Source organism: Trichomycterus rosablanca, chromosome 4, assembly GCF_030014385.1.
Source record: "Trichomycterus rosablanca isolate fTriRos1 chromosome 4, fTriRos1.hap1, whole genome shotgun sequence".
Lineage (NCBI taxonomy): Eukaryota > Metazoa > Chordata > Actinopteri > Siluriformes > Trichomycteridae > Trichomycterus > Trichomycterus rosablanca.
The window spans coordinates 5,706,910-5,724,418 of NC_085991.1; positions in this window are offsets into that span (position 1 = coordinate 5,706,910).

Consider the following 17,509-nt stretch of genomic DNA (forward strand, 5'->3'; position numbering starts at 1 on the left):
CTAGAGAATCTGGTTTGTTGTATATCATTTGTTGTGGCTCCCTGCTAACACATTACATGCTTACTTAAGACACTGGAAGAGGAAGTGATCTGCATGCTGAGGTCAGGTCTGTGTCCAAATTGGCACTTTGATCCCTATTCCCTACAGAGTGCATAGTATACTGTGAGTGCTCTAAATGGCCTTATTTTGTTATTAGACACTAATTCTGTAATGTGGATTGTGGGATTCCATGGAAATAATTCAGAAAGTATTAAAAAGTATGTTTACTGATAGATTTACAGACTACCGGCTTTCTAACTAGTGCACTAGATAGTTCATAGGATGCTGTTTAGGACAACCTAGAAAGGGAGGTAAGGAGGGGAAAGAGGGAAACACCATGACTCTTACACCCGAACTCGCCTCACATTCACATTAATTTTACATATTTTCCTCACGTTACCGTCTGCTTATTGGGACACTCATTTAAATACGTGAAATGTTTTGTTTTAGGCCACATTTACTTTATAAACGACCTATGCTAATGGATGATCTAGGCAGAGCACATGATTCTGGTGGACATTTGTGGTATTTATGCAAACTGGAAAGAAACCATGATTCAGCTCACCACAGCTAATATTCCTCCAGACAAAGTGGTTGTGTCTTACAGTGGGGGATGGAAAATAGTGTTACAGAGGTCACAGTTCTTTATTTATACTTCTCACACACTCATACACTTGTTCCAGAAAGTATACAAGTACACCTACTGTTTCTGCATACTAACTAGTATAGTAGGGAAGTATGCAGTGTACAAATTTGATTTAAAAAAAATCTGTGTTTAAGTGGTATACAAAAAAATACATTTGCATACTTTGAGCCAGAATACAATATTAAATACTGTATTTTAAATATTGTTTATTAAAAATTAAATAATTCTCACAGCAAGCAAGAGTTGTACTAATAGCAGCTGATATACCTACTGTTTCAGCATACTACGTAGTATAGTAGGGAAGTATGCAGTGTACAAATTTGATAAAAATCTGTGTTGAATACAAAAGTATACTTTTTGAGCCAGAATACAATATTAAATATTGTATTTTACATATTGTATATTAAAATGTTTATCATTTTCACAGCAAGCAACAGGTACTAATAGCAGCTCATTTAAAAAAATAAAACCTCATAATTTACTAACTTGATACACATACTGTTTATACATACTATGTAGTATAGTAGGGAAGTATGCAGTGTACAAATTTGATAAAAATCTGTGTTGAATACAAAAGTATACTTTTTGAGCCAGAATACAATATTAAATATTGTATTTTAAATATTGTATATTAAAAATGTAATAATTGTACTAATAGCTGATTTTTAAGGAATAAAACCCCAAATTTACTAACCTGAATTATTAAAATACACAACGAAATAAGTGATATTCACGTTGTATTCATGTAATGTTTATTAAGAGACATATTTATCTATTTATTTTTCAACATGATTCATTTCCTATGTTGAATTTTTAAAAACATTCTTGTTTGACTGATGACTTGCATACAGTTCAATTACTGAAAAAGTATTCACTATAGTATTCAGTAGGGCTGGGCAATGTGACGGTACATTCGGTATACCCTCTTTGATTCCTCACACGGTATGGATTTTTCATGTACAGCCATACTGTACCACAGTTAATTTTAACAGTTGTAGGCTTCACTAGGCAGCAGATCATATAATATTGTTGGCTGCTAAAAGCGCTATGAGAGAGGTTTCCTCAATATGGTGAAAAAAATAAACGAAAACAGATGGAGGATGAAGAGAGGAGGACCAAATATGCACCAGAGGAACCTGCCAAAGAAATGAGGCGTGTCGGCAGTTTAGAAAAGACTAAAGCACTATATACAGTACGGTCTGTCAAACAACGACATTACGAACGCAGTAACAATCCACATATGCAAGGACATGATTCCTCTATAGACTTTCAGAGCAATAATTATGACAGGGGATTCCAGGTTTGTCTTACAGGTGAAAATACTTCATGTTAGTCACTATTTCAACATTATAAGCGAACTAGAATTGGAGATATTTAAAGTCGTCCACTTTTCTACAACACACCAGCAGTCAGGTTGTACAGTGAAGTTTGCAAATGTCGTTTTATTTGTTAAAGGGAGAGCTAAGAGTAATCGTGTAATACTTAAATAAACAATAAAAATTTTATTTAATGCAACTGTTTCACGCGTAGTGATTCAATCATATATTGTGTCACTTTGTGGAGCCAAGCAAAGCTTATAGTCCTCAAAACCTTCATTATATACATGGTGAAATTAAAACTTTTTATATTTTATGTAAGTATGACAGTAGAATAAGCCACAGACGTATAAAAAATCCCGAAAACATACCGTGATATCTTTAGAATCTTAGTAAAAAAATACCGTGATACAAATTTTCGATCATACCGCCCAGCCCTAGTATCAAGGACTTGGTGTGGCTGATCATCACCACATTCAATATCACACCTCCCGAGATGGGCAGGAACAACTGCCCGCCTAGTGTGTATCAAACTGGTGCCCTTATTTACACCAAATAACAATGAAACAACACACACACACACACACACACACACACACACACACACACACACACACACTCTCTCTCTCTCTCTCTCTCTCTCTCTCTCTCTCTCTCTCTCTCTCTCTCTCTCACACACACACACACACACACACACAAATACAGTATCAAAGAAAAGCTTCATGTCTGAAGTACCGACTTAAACAGAGACACAAATACTGACCGTGAGCAGCTGCTTGACGTTTTAAACAGCAGCCTTTTGTCGAGCCTTAATCACAGTGTTTTCCGAGCCAGCTTTCGAAAGAATTTAGCCTGAAACCCATTCAGCAGAATCCCTGAGAGAAGAAATGCCGGTTGACTGAGTAAAAAGACGGAAAGTAAACGTGGCTCTGGAGGAGGAGGACTGGCTTCCAAACGACTCGCTTCATCTACTGCAGCCGAACACGTGGAATTTAATCCGCTTGAGTCCGACATGAAACCGGTTGCATCATTACAAACACCAGCTGGTTAACCACAAGCTGACTAACCTCCTCATTAATGTTTAAATATTCAACCAGTAAGCATGAGATCCAGACCTGAGCGCTGTTCTCTCCTTTTCCTCGTTTCTCTGGTGTGATTACTGAGCGACACGCTATGTGAACAATTGAAACAACCGGTAGCCATTTAACCTAGTTTTCATTACTTTTAATACAAAAATGAGTTTAAAAACGCGAGTTTAAACGTGAACATGTGTTTACATAAGCAACGCGGATGATTTTATAAATTGCTAGGTTTAAAACGACATTACCGTTTAACCTACGCACTATACTAGCGTACTAACAAGTATGCCCAGAAGAAGGACGTAATGTGACGTAGGCATCAGTTCTCGCATACTATTTAGTAGGCTAGTACGCACTTCGAAACTTGATACAGTACTTACTTGAATGAATTATTTACATTTATTGAACTTACAAGTATACACGACAGATTTTACAGATGTTTCTACTTTAACCGCTATTAAAATCCATAGCAATATATGTTTCTTTCATCCAGTGGCGTAACTAGGAGCTCATGGGCCCCAGTGCAAAAATAAATTTGGGCCCCCTCAACAAATGTCATATAGTTCTGACTGGTTCTGAGCAGTTATGATTGGTTCTGACTGGTTCTTAACAGTTCTGACTGGTTCAGAAACAATCAAAACTACTCAGAACTGCTCGGGGGCAATCTGAACCAATCGTGACTGCTCAGAACCAGTCAGAACTGATCAGAAACAATCAAAACTGCTCAGAACTGCTCGGAGCCAATCGGAACCAATCATGACTGCTCAGAACCAGTCAGAACTGATCAGAAACAATCAAAATTTCTCAGAACTGCTCGGAGCCAATCAGAACCAATCATGACTGCTCAGAACCAGTCAGAACTGATCAGAAACAATCAAAACTGCTCAGAACTGCTCGGAGCCAATCAGAACCAATCATGACTGCTCAGAACCAGTCAGAACTGATCAGAAACAATCAAAACTGCTCAGAACTGCTCGGAGCCAATCAGAACCAATCATGACTGCTCAGAACCAGTCAGAACTAATCAGAAACAATCAAAACTGCTCAGAACTGCTCGGAGCCAATCAGAACCAATCATGACTGCTCAGAACCAGTCAGAACTGATCAGAAACAATCAAAACTACTCAGAACTGCTCGGAGCCAATTGGAACCAATCAGAAATGCTCAAAACCACTAAGAACCTTTTGGAACCAATCAGAACCTCTTAAAACCTCTCAGTGCATGTTTACTGGGTTCCATTCTGAAGTGGCTCTGATTTATTTGTTCATGTATCTATATATATATATACAGTGTATCACAAAAGTGAGTACACCCCTCACATTTCTGCAGATATTTAAGTATATCTTTTCATGGGACAACACTGACAAAATGACACTTTGACACAATGAAAAGTAGTCTGTGTGCAGCTTATATAACAGTGTAAATTTATTCTTCCCTCAAAATAACTCAATATACAGCCATTAATGTCTAAACCACCGGCAACAAAAGTGAGTACACCCCTTAGTGAAAGTTCCTGAAGTGTCAATATTTTGTGTGGCCACCATTATTTCCCAGAACTGCCTTAACTCTCCTGGGCATGGAGTTTACCAGAGCTTCACAGGTTGCCACTGGAATGCTTTTCCACTCCTCCATGACGACATCACGGAGCTGGCGGATATTCGAGATTTTGCGCTCCTCCACCTTCCGCTTGAGGATGCCCCAAAGATGTTCTATTGGGTTTAGGTCTGGAGACATGCTTGGCCAGTCCATCACCTTTACCCTCAGCCTCTTCAATAAAGCAGTGGACGTCTTAGAGGTGTGTTTGGGGTCATTATCATGCTGGAACACTGCCCTGCGACCCAGTTTTCGGAGGGAGGGGATCATGCTCTGCTTCAGTATTTCACAGTACATATTGGAGTTCATGTGTCCCTCAATGAAATGTAACTCCCCAACACCTGCTGCACTCATGCAGCCCCAGACCATGGCATTCCCACCACCATGCTTGACTGTAGGCATGACACACTTATCTTTGTACTCCTCACCTGATTGCCGCCACACATGCTTGAGACCATCTGTACCAAACAAATTAATCTTGGTCTCATCAGACCATAGGACATGGTTCCAGTAATCCATGTCCTTTGTTGACATGTCTTCAGCAAACTGTTCGCGGGCTTTCTTGTGTAGAGACTTCAGAAGAGGCTTCCTTCTGGGGTGACAGCCATGCAGACCAATTTGATGTAGTGTGCGGCGTATGGTCTGAGCACTGAAAGGCTGACCCCCCACCTTTTCAATCTCTGCAGCAATGCTGACAGCACTCCTGCGCCTATCTTTCAAAGACAGCAGTTGGATGTGACGCTGAGCACGTGCACTCAGCTTCTTTGGACGACCAACGCGAGGTCTGTTCTGAGTGGACCCTGCCCTTTTAAAACGCTGGATGATCTTGGCCACTGTGCTGCAGCTCAGTTTCAGGGTGTTGGCAATCTTCTTGTATCCTTGGCCATCTTCATGTAGCGCAACAATTCGTCTTTTAAGATCCTCAGAGAGTTCTTTGCCATGAGGTGCCATGTTGGAACTTTCAGTGACCAGTATGAGAGAGTGTGAGAGCTGTACTACTAAATTGAACACACCTGCCCCCTATGCACACCTGAGACCTAGTAACACTAACAAATCACATGACGTTTTGGAGGGAAAATGACAAGCAGTGCTCAATTTGGACATTTAGGGGTGTAGTCTCTTAGGGGTGTACTCACTTTTGTTGCCGGTGGTTTAGACATTAATGGCTGTATATTGAGTTATTTTGAGGGAAGAATAAATTTACACTGTTATATAAGCTGCACACAGACTACTTTTCATTGTGTCAAAGTGTCATTTTGTCAGTGTTGTCCCATGAAAAGATATACTTAAATATATGCAGAAATGTGAGGGGTGTACTCACTTTTGTGATACACTGTATATATATATATATATATATATATATATATATATATATATATATATATATATATATATGTAGTGCACTACAGGCAGTGAGGTCGGTAGTGGAGTTCATTGCAGTTGGGCCACAGTCTATCCAGTGAACACTGGGTAAAAGCAGGCATGCACCCTGGTCCGGGTGCCACTCAATGGCAGGAGATAACATACTAAACAGTTCATGGAGACATAAGGAGTACACGTCAACTGTTTCCATACTGCTAAGTGTTGTAGAAAAAACACTGATAGTGCTTACATTACTAGGTTGGTGACTGCCTTTAAAATAACAACTAACACTACATAATCTTTTAATATACTAAAGAAAAAGCTACATTTAAAATAGGGTGCTATTTCCACACACTGTTTAGACAGATCAGATAATATACAGACTGCAGTTTGGTGACTAACTGTATGGTTTACTGTTTATTTAAAATGCATAAACACAGGTCACCATTTGGTCAATTCATTTATTTAATCATTTATTTTCACTAACTGATTCATTTACAGCAGGCTTGGAAGGTGAGAGGAAACCGGAGTGTCAAAAAAACCCACACAGTTGCAAGAAGAACTTTTAAAACTCCTTACAGACAGTAAAGCTAGGGTCAAACCCAGACCCCCAGGATTCATTTTGGTGTGCAGCAGTTACTCGATTAACCTGTTTCATTTTGTAAGCACAATTAGCTAATTAAAGACAGCCAGGATTGATTTCAGCTTGCCCTGTTGCCATAGATTTCCATAGATATCAGTACTGAACCTTACTGTCAAAGTCAAGCTGTCAACCTAAAGATTCTGTAAGAGCACTAGTTCACTATCTAAGGAACCTCCAAAACAAAAACATAGAGTGGGAACTGCACAGCAACATGGGTCCTAAGGACTTGGACTTATCATTCTCATTTTGTTTTTGTGTCCAGTGATAGCTCAGTGGTTAAGGTACTGGACTAGTAGACAGAAGGTTGCCGGTTCAAGCCCCACCACCACCAAGTTGCCACTGTTGGGTCCCTGAGCAAGGCCCTTAACTCTCAATTGCTCATCGTGTTCAGCTCATTGTGTAAGTCGCTTTGGATAAAAGCGTCTGCTAAATGTAAATGTGTCTGAGTGATTTTCTTCCAGATACTTTGGCTCCCTTCCAACTTCCAAAAACATACAGAAGAAGGTGTGGCTGCCCATAGTAATTGTATGGATTGTAACATGCTTTGTATTGGATTGGTTTTCTATTCAGAGTGTATTCCTGGGTGGAACTGGGCCCATTAATACATTGACCATAAAGTAAAAAAATTAATGATGAATGGCCAAAGGTATGTGGACACCTGACCCACCCATTTCAAAACCATTGACATTTATATGGAGTACAAACACACTTCTGCTGTAACAGCCTGGACTCTTCTGAGAAGACTTTAAAGATTTTAAAATATACTGTATGTGTAGGAGTTTATGTCTATTTAGGTATGTTGCTGGAGAAGTCCTGGCTCGCAATTGATGTTCCAATTCATTCCAAAGGTGTCCTGGAATTCTTCCATATGCAAACAAAACAAGAAAGGGCCTTTCTCAAACAGTTACCACAAGTTAAAAGCAAGTAATTTACTTTTAAAAATTGTTTTCAGTAGAGGTAAACACTTATTTATGCAGAAAATCAATTGGATCACCTAAAATTTTCTAGGTAGTTATTTATATTATTCTGTTTACCAAAAATGTTCTTTTGCTAAACAGAAATGAGGCTTCTCTAAATCTTATCCTACCATATTTGGAAAAAAAAAAATCACCAGGACAACATGCCTACAGTCTGTAACCACATAATACAGGCTTAAGTTCACAAAAAGCAAAACAAAGTGACATTCAGAAACACAGAAATTGCTTCTGATTCCTGGATATATCTTACCTTTAATCAGACATCCCAGCTAAGCAGTGATTACGCTCTGACATGTCTCTGAAGAAAGTCAAGTGGTTGGAGAGAGTTTGCTCAGTGTTTCTGTACGAGATCTTGGCACCTGACTTTCACACACTCCTATCAGACCTTTGAGGTTCAGTGTTCGCTGACTGTTTGCTCTTAGAGGTCCCTCTCAGAACAGCTACTGCATTTCACTCCTGCAGCACACTTTATAAAGAGAAGCATGGCTGGTGTGTGGGTTTGTGCGTGTGTGTGTGCGTACATGTTGTGTGCATGTACACATGTTAATTGATCAGCTTTTAAATCCCCAGGGAAGAAGGATAATGGTTGAGAGAGCAGCAACGACAACACTGTTACAGTCCAGGCGTACGACAGCAAACAGATTAGCCCCTAATTTCACAATTCACTGTGTCAGTGGTGTGTGTATGTTTTGTGTGTGTGAGTGTGTGTATCACATGACGTTCCTGCAAAGCTGTGTCTGTTTTTGCCCTTGCTGAGCCTTAGTAATTCACTGGCAACAAAACAACAAAAAGGCAACCTGATTCTGTGGTTATCCTGGAGGAATCAGTCCTGCTTATGTAGCATAAACTCTCTGTTAGTTTAACCTCAGAGCCTTTTCCTGCTATTGTGATCCTCGTGTTTCACTTTGATACATCTTTGTAGTAATGTTTAACATGTTCCTTTTATATCCATTTCTTGTCTGTAAGCAAATAATCAACACACAGTGATAGAAAAGAAAGTAGAAGAACTAGAATGTCTTTTTCAGAGCAGCCTCAGAGAATCACATAACTTTTTATAGTCTGCTACTTCTCTTGGTAAAGGTCATAAAAATGCTTGTGGGTAACTAGCCTAATCTCACATGAAAAATATGAGCTAGATTTAATCTAATCTCATTTAAGTGTATATTTATGTATCCCCTCCCTATTACAGAATCCCTGCAGATCTTCCAGGCTCCTTTGACCTTTTCTTGTGGATACTTTTCTTCAGCTCACCACAGTTTTTTTCTGAAAAACAAACTTTATATCGGCAGACTGAGATGGCCACGACAAAAGCTTAATTTCGTGCCCTTCTAACTGTGTTTTGAATTAACATCTTGCTGGTGTTCAGCCATGACCTAGTTTCAGTTTCTCGCTGGAGGCAGAAAGATTTTGATTTCAAATCTCCTGGTACTTCATAGAGTCCATTATGCCTTTTATACAAAACATGATTCACTACCTTTCTTAACGGTGTGGATTTTTCCTTTGTATAACCATCTTTTTTAGGTCAAACCCTAATGCCTTTCAGTCAAAGTTCAAGTATCATGGCACAAACTTTAGATGTGTTTGTGGTTAGATGAAAGAATGCCAACCATACAAATCTCCAACCACAATCATTTAAGAATTATTTGTCTCAATTTTTTCTCTTCATAATGCAAAGGTACAAAAAGTTCTTTCCTTGTCTATATATGTTTATTACAGCCCCATCAGTTTAAAATGTTCCCATTATTTCCCAGAATATCCCAGTGAATGAATGTCCCCATGTGTGTAATTCGCTAATGGTTATCATTCATGTTTTTCAGGTTGTCTCATTCATGTACTAATTTTTAAAACTTCCCAATGTTAATTATTAACTGATGAAATTTGGTGTTTGTCACCACATACAGTGTTTATACCCAGTAGAACAAGTCATGGATGACTGCCTTAATAATTCCTCAACACTCAGGTGAACTAAGACTATCTAAATGAACTAAGGATTTCTAAAAGTGCAGAGAATTGTGGGTGTTCATTCACAAATGTATATTTTTGCTAAGGGTTTTAATTGTCTTAGAGAAAATTAATAAAATTCCTTCAACTTGAAAGGTATTAACAAAAAGCCACATATGCTTAATTCTGTTTTTAAAGCACAAATTTCAAATCAAATTAAGAGAGTCTTACATCTTATAGACAAAACAGCCTAAACATAATAAATAATACAGACCTTATACATTCACCAAAGAATTAAGAGAGGTCTGAATGACCTTGGCTTCTCTGTATGTTGTGCCTTCCCATGAGCACCAAATCAGCTATTACCTGTGCTGACAACATAAGCAAATAAACTGTGGGAACACTATTTAGTTATTGTTGATAGTTATTATCAGTATTTAATCCACTTGTGGAAAGTTTAATTCACTAACTGGTCACTGTAAACACTGAATCTAAAGTACTCTAGTCAGTCAACATTTCAGAGTCCCCGCTAAGATTTATAACAGGCTACAAACGGCGGCTTTCACATGGCTAGTGTCTTGCCCTTTGTTCACCACGAGGCTGAATACCAATGGCCGCGCACCCGTTTTTTAAATGTTAATGTGAAATTGTCTTGTTGTTGCTACTGCTATTGTTTACAGTTATTGTGGTGCAATTGCTCCTAGTGTCTGGTGAAGAATGCTGTCCCAGACTCAACAGCACACGACTCCTGTGCAGCTGGTGGTACAGCACGGAAAGTTCTGGATTTGGATGCATACCGAATTGTGCTGTACATGTTTGGGGAGCAGTAAAGGATTTCATTCCACTGTATTTGAGTTTGTACTGATTAGGAAGAGTATCCACATACTTTTGACTATGTATAGTAAATAGAATGATGTTTTGTAACAAATGCTCTGTAGAATAAGCAGACTTTTACTGTGTAAGACATACACAGTACATACAGAATGTTATCCAAGAAAAGCCAGTTAGATTACATTTGTAAACATTTGTCAGAAAAGCATTAGTTTTATGGCTGGCAGTTCAGCACACAGTAGCTTTAAAGTTATGGTGCACATAACAGCAAGAAGGTCCTGGGTTTGATCCCCAGATAGAGTGGTCCGGGTCCTTTCTGTGTGGAGTAAAACATGACGTTAAAATCCTAATAAACGAACAAACAAACATTACTGTGAATTATTTCTATTAGGCAGTTGTAGCCTAGTGGTTAAAGTACAGGTCTAGTAATCAGAAGGCTGCTGGTTTAAGACCCACCACTTCCATGTTGCTGATGTTGGGCCCTTGTTGGACTGTATACTATCACAGTACTGTAAGTCGCTTTGGATAAAGGTGTCTTCTAAATGCTGTAAATGTAAATTTCGGCTTCAAGAGACAGAAAACTTAGGCACTACAGTATTTTATTAAACTCCACAAGAAGACCCCCTGTGATTTCAATAATAATGCCAGTATTAAGGTTCTAATTAATCCCCAACAGCCTGCTATTATGCAGCAGTTGTGCATGGTGACTTGAGGTTTTATAATCCATTCATTGAGTTCACATCAAAAAAGGCTTTTTGTTTAAAGACAAACAGATAACGTCGACCGGTAGCAAATTTAATCTCATAGAATTCACGCCAACATTAATTTTGACCACTCTACAACTGTTTGCCTTTAATTTCATTGACTGATAAAGGCTTTTTATCCAAAGTGACTTTCAAGTGTGCTTGAATGAAAACATAGTCAAGGGCAAAAGAATTAAAGGTCTTTCAGCCTCTGGTTCTCCGTCAGTGTTGAAAATCAAACTGACAGCCAGGTCCAGTTCATTTCAGGCCTAATGTTTTTTATTTATAACAGACAATCATTTGGGATTGTTATAATATCTGTAACGGTTTTGACTATTGTGACTAAATGACTTACAAATATCCATTAATCGGCCAAAAGTATCCACTGCTAACAGGTATATTAGATCAATTATATTATATATCCAACCTTATGTCAATAGTTTGAGAAAGAGTCCGGTCCAGTCCTAGCATGATTGTGCTCTTGTGCACACATAAGGTCTATAAAATATGCTTTGACATGTTTGGTATTGAGTTATTCAAATAGCCTGAACAGAGCCTTCTCATTCTTTACCTGACCTTACGAATGCTTCTTTGACCAAATAGACTCCACAATTTAGTGGAAACCTTTTTTCCATCAACTTTATCTTATATAGGTGTCTACATACTATTAGCCATTAAGTACTTCTTTAAATAAAAATGACCAATTTAAGTAACTAATTTTGACTATGTTTTACTTAGGTCATTTAAATGTGGACCTGCTCTTGTGTAATCATTGTCTTGTTGCATAATCCAACAAACTCCAACATACCTTGAACATTCAAAGTTTACCAGTGATTTTGTTTTGCAGCTTCAAAAATTAGCAAATTTATCATTTTTAAATCTGCATCCAGGCATCCAGAGGGCTTTAACCTAGCCGCGTCATACATGCAAGCTGTAGTAAGTTGAGTGACTTCCGACCTCTGGCTCTCATGACATTTATACTATAGTTTCTATCCATTCGATTGTCTTGGGTACAGGAGTACAGGAGTGGTTTACTATTTCCTTCTTCCATGCAAGTAAATAGACGTCACTGCCGGTGTTACTCTTTGTATTCATCCTATACTACTGCTGCCCAATACAAGCACCTCTGCTAAGACCTTTCTGCCACAGGAGACCCTTAAAGGAAATAAAACTCCAAGCCTTCCCTCCTTAACAAGGCACTACGGACAAATCTTTTAATATATAAAATTTATCCTGGATTAGGTGGGAAAATCTCAGTTTGAAATGGTTTGGCTTGTATTATATTACATAACATGAAAAAACAACAACATAGGGCTACATGTATGCTTGAGGGTATTCACATAGATATAAGACAATTTATCATAGTGCAAGAATGTAATAACTTAGATCCTCTTGGTTGTTAGAAGATTTAGAAGGTTAGAAGCTTATTTAGGAGTGATATACAAACCCTCTTCCAAAATAGTTGAGGCATTTTGGGGCAAAATGCAATAAAACCTCAAATCTGATGGACAAACATTATCCTTTAGGATTTTCTGAAAGCAAGCAGAGGCAAAGCAGCCACAGATTATCACACTAGCACCACCAGCAAGTATGATTGCTGGTATCATGTCCTTATATTGGAATGAAATTTTAGCTTAACAACGTATGCAACGAGGCCAGTGTCCTCCAAAGCGTTCCACCTTTCTGTAACTCATCAGGCCTCTTCCTTATATTTAGGGGTCACCAAAAGTCTTGGGAATCATTCATTGCTTCACATTGCCATACAGATTCTATTTACATGATGTTTAGATTCAACAATGCTGGCAGTAATCATGTCTGGGCGTGGCTAGTGGAATTTAACCCAATCGTCAGTTGAATTTGGTTAATTGGTTGATTCAGTAGCTAGGGGGGGAAATAACATTTTCCCATTGAGCCATATAGGGCTGAATGGCATTTTTTGTGTTTACTTGTCATCTTTGTTTATTATTAAAAGTAGTGTGTAGCGTCCAGGTGGCATATTCCGCTAGCACAACAGCACAGAGATTCTAAACACCCTGGTTCGATTCTAGGCTCTGCCACTGGTCAGCTGGGCACCATCTAGCAGGCCAAGACAATTGGCAGTGCCTGCAGCAGACAATAATTGGCTACTGTGTCTGCTGGGTGGGATGACCGGACCATGTGGGATGACCGGACTATGTGGGTGGAGTCTTCAAACGCTGTGTAAGGACCCTGGTTAGCAGATAGAGGCGCCTGTGCAGAAAGCATGGGTGAAAAGAAGGGTTCCGCTAGGACTGAGCACGAGTCGGAGGGGGCGTGAGCAACAACATAAGCTCCTCTAATGCAATCAGGGATACCCAGCAGCAAAAGACAAGTTGACTACGCTAAATCGGGAGAAAAAGGGGAGAAAATGCATAAATAAATAAAAAAAGTAGTTTGATCCTCTGAAACATTTAAGTGTGTCAAATTAGCAAAAATAATAGAAATGAGTCTTATACTTGGTCTAATTGGCCAAATACTTTTTCACAGCACTGTATTTGTCCTGATAAATCATGTGCTTTAGTACAGTACATACATAGTGTACCTAACAGTATGATTCCTAGACTGCATTTTTAAATGTAGATCTAGTCACAGCTGGTCTGAAAGTTCTGTCACTTTAACAATTACGGCCTTCAAAATTCCCTGAAAGGCCGTTCTTGTATGAGCAGTTTAAAAGAAGCTGGGTGAAAAGTCACGAGATCAGAGCAAACTCCACCACCCCCCTCACTCCTCTCTTTTTAACAATTAAACCAAGGTCTAAAGAGTCAGAAGGCTGCAGACCCTGCTGACGTCCGTCCAAGAAATAATCTTCTTGTGCAACACCTACGCTAGGAAAAGCAGCAGGAAAAGAAGCAAATTACAAAACATGCACAGGGGAGTACTGTGTCACTGCTTTGTTAAGTATAGAACCACAGTGTAGGTGAAAACTAACAAAAGGTTTTGGCACGGTCTACAAGCTTCTATAAATCATGGTTCACCAATCTTAGATAACAGGGTGCTTGGGTGATGCAGGGGTAAAATATGGCAGCCTACTACCACTGGGTTCCAGGATTTGAATCCCTATCGGTGTTATCGGCTGGTCGGGCGTCTACATACAGGCATGCAGGTGGCCGAGTACCAATGCATGATTTGCATCTTTGGGCGTGTAAGTGCATTGCACCTAGTGATTCTTGGGAAACAGGATCCACTGCGACTCTGACTCATTTACATTGGCAGCATTTAGCAGATGCTTTTATACAAAACCTACAATCTCCAGTTTGGACAATTGAAGGCTAAGGGCTTCGCTCAAGGGTCCAACAGTAGCAATCTGGCAGCAGTGCGTCCAGTATGTTAACCACTAAGGTACCACCACCCTCTGGTCGCTGGTACCCTCTGATTCTGAGAATGAAGTGCTGGTAATAAAATGAAATGAAATATACAAGGGCAGTGGTAGCTCAGTGGTTAAGGTACTGGACTAGTAATCAAAAAACCTGGTTTAATCGCCAGTACCACCAGGTTGCCACTGTTGGGCCCCTGGGCAAGGTCCTTAATCCTCAAGTGTTTGCAAATGGAATATACAAGGGCAGTGGTAGCTCAGTGGTTAAGGTACTGGACTAGTAATCAAAAAACCTGGTTTAATCGCCAGTACCACCAGGTTGCCACTGTTGGGCCCCTGGGCAAGGTCCTTAATCCTCAAGTGTTTGCAAATAGAATATACAAGGGCAGTGGTAGCTCAGTGTTTAAGGTACTGGACTAGTAATCAGAAAACTTTCCAACCGTTGACTGGTTTAATCAGCAATACCACCAGGTTGCTACTGTTGGGCCCCTGGGCAAGGTCCTTAATCTTTAATTGTTTGCATGGCATTCATCCATAAATAAGTCAAATTGGATAAAGGTGTCTGCTAAAATGTAAACTTATTTTGGTTTTGAAATACAAACAAAAACAATCTAATGTAAACTTATTAAAATAGCAATAATTGAGGGGAGAAAAAACACAGAATGTGATTGTCACAAACAAAATACAGGAGCATTTAATCTTACAATGACTGTTCTTTAGCTGTTAATATGATCTGCTGAGAAAGCCGAGCTACAGGACTTAATTTGGTACTTAGTGCTACCAGTGTGGTCTTGTTATGTCCTTGTCTGGCAAGCTAGTCGATGGGAACCTGAGCTTGCATTGGCAGCGCTCAACTTCTGATTAAGGATCTCATAGAGAGAGGCTTACAGCATGTATTTGGACACAAACTCCCTATCCCTGTAAATCTCTTCAACCTATAAAGATGAATCATGCGCCTACATCATCAAGGAATTAACTGGCATGATCTATATTGTTGTGCAACGTCTGTACGCTTCAGCTCCCCTGACCTTGTAAGATGGAGATCGCTGCCAAAAACACTGAACCCATTGACGTGAGAAAATCAGATCAAAACAGCTTTCATTTTGGCGTCGTGTTAAACAATCTGCGTAAAATAAAGAGGGACACAATTTAAAATTGTGTGACGTAAATGATGTCAGCAGGTAAGTGCACTTGCGTTGCTTTTAAATGCTGCTGGTAAACAAAAACGTAAAAGAAATTTTTTTTTTATGTACACTGGAGGAAATCAAGTATTTAATCACTTATTTGGTAGTCAACATACACCGATCAGGCATAACATTATGACCACCTCCTTGTTTCTACACTCACTGTCCATTTTATCTGCTCCACTTACCATACAAAAGCACGTTGTAGTTCTACAATTACTGACTGTAGTCCATCTGTTTCTCTACATACCTTTTTAGCCCCCTTTCACCCTGTTCTTCAATGGTCAGGACCCCCACAGGACCACCACAGAGTAGGTATTATTTGGGTGGTGGAGCATTCTCAGCACTGCAGTGACACTGACACGGTGGTGGTGTGTTAGTGTGTGTTGTGCTGGTATGAGTGGATCAGACACAGCAGCGCTGATGAGTTTTTAAACACCTCACTGTCACTGCTGGACTGAGAATAGTCCACCAACCAAAAATATCCAGCCAACAGCGCCCCGTGGGCAGCGTCCTGTGACCACTGATGAAGATCTAGAAGATGACCAACTCAGCAGTAATAGATGAGCGATCGTCTCTGACTTTACATCTACAAGGTGAACCAACTAGGTCGGAGTGTCTAATATAGTGGACAGTGAGTGGACACGGTATTTAAAAACTCCAGCAGCACTGCTGTGTCTGATCCACTCATACCAGCACAACACACACTAACACACCACCACCATGCCAGTGTCACTGCAGTGCTGAGAATGATCCACCACCTAAATAATACCTGCTCTGTGGTGGTCCTGACTATTGAAGAAGGTGAAAGCAGGTTAAAAAAATATGTAGAGAAACAGATGGACTACAGTCAGTAATTGTAGAACTACAAAGTGCTTTCTTATGGTAAGTGGAGCTGATAAAATGGACAGTAAGTGTAGAAACAAGGAGGTGGTTTTAATGTTATGGCTAATCGGTGTATTTTTAATGCATATATTCACTTTATGTGCATAAATCTGTAAATCAAAAGACTCACTGTGTGTAAATATAAACAAAAATATGCTTATGAAATTAAATTATTAGTAAAAAAAAAAGTTAGTTAAACATCACTGTCAGTACAACTGGGTTAGATTTACAGCAGATGCTTTTACCCAAAGCTACTTACGACTATGACTGTTACATTGCAACTTCACTATATTTTTTGTTTGGGGCATTATTCTCCTCCCAGAATTGACACTGAGGTGTTTAAAATTCCCAGCAACACTGTCACACCTGATACACACATATCAGTACAACATACTACCTTGTTCCTTGTTATTACCATGTTAGTGTCACTGCAGTGCTGAGAAACTTCATCTGGCCAAAGGAAAGTTCCCTTGGGAGAGGAAGGGGGGGGGGGGGGGGGGGGGGGGGGTCAGTTATAATAGGGTACAAAGTGTACAGAGTGCAGTAAAAGTACACAGACAAAATTAACCGAATGTACAAATGTACCAGAGAGGTGCATCTAATAAGGTGCTTGGTGAGTAAAATAAGTTTTAATAACAATAATCAAACTATTTCAATAAACTTTTACCCAACAGTCTCAGTCCTAAAGCTTTCCAAAAGAAAAAGCTGTCACTACATACAGTAGTTGAGTATGTCAAACACCAATTTGGGAAAGAACACAAGTTGGGATGTAAGCTAAAATTGTGATCAATTAAATATTTGGAAAATGTATTTTATTAAAGACAGTGGTAGTTGTTGTAAATACACACTAACACTTCATTTTATGCCTGCAACACATTCCATACAAGTACAGGAGCAATGTAAGACTGGGACGTTTGTGGAAAGATCACCTGAAACTTT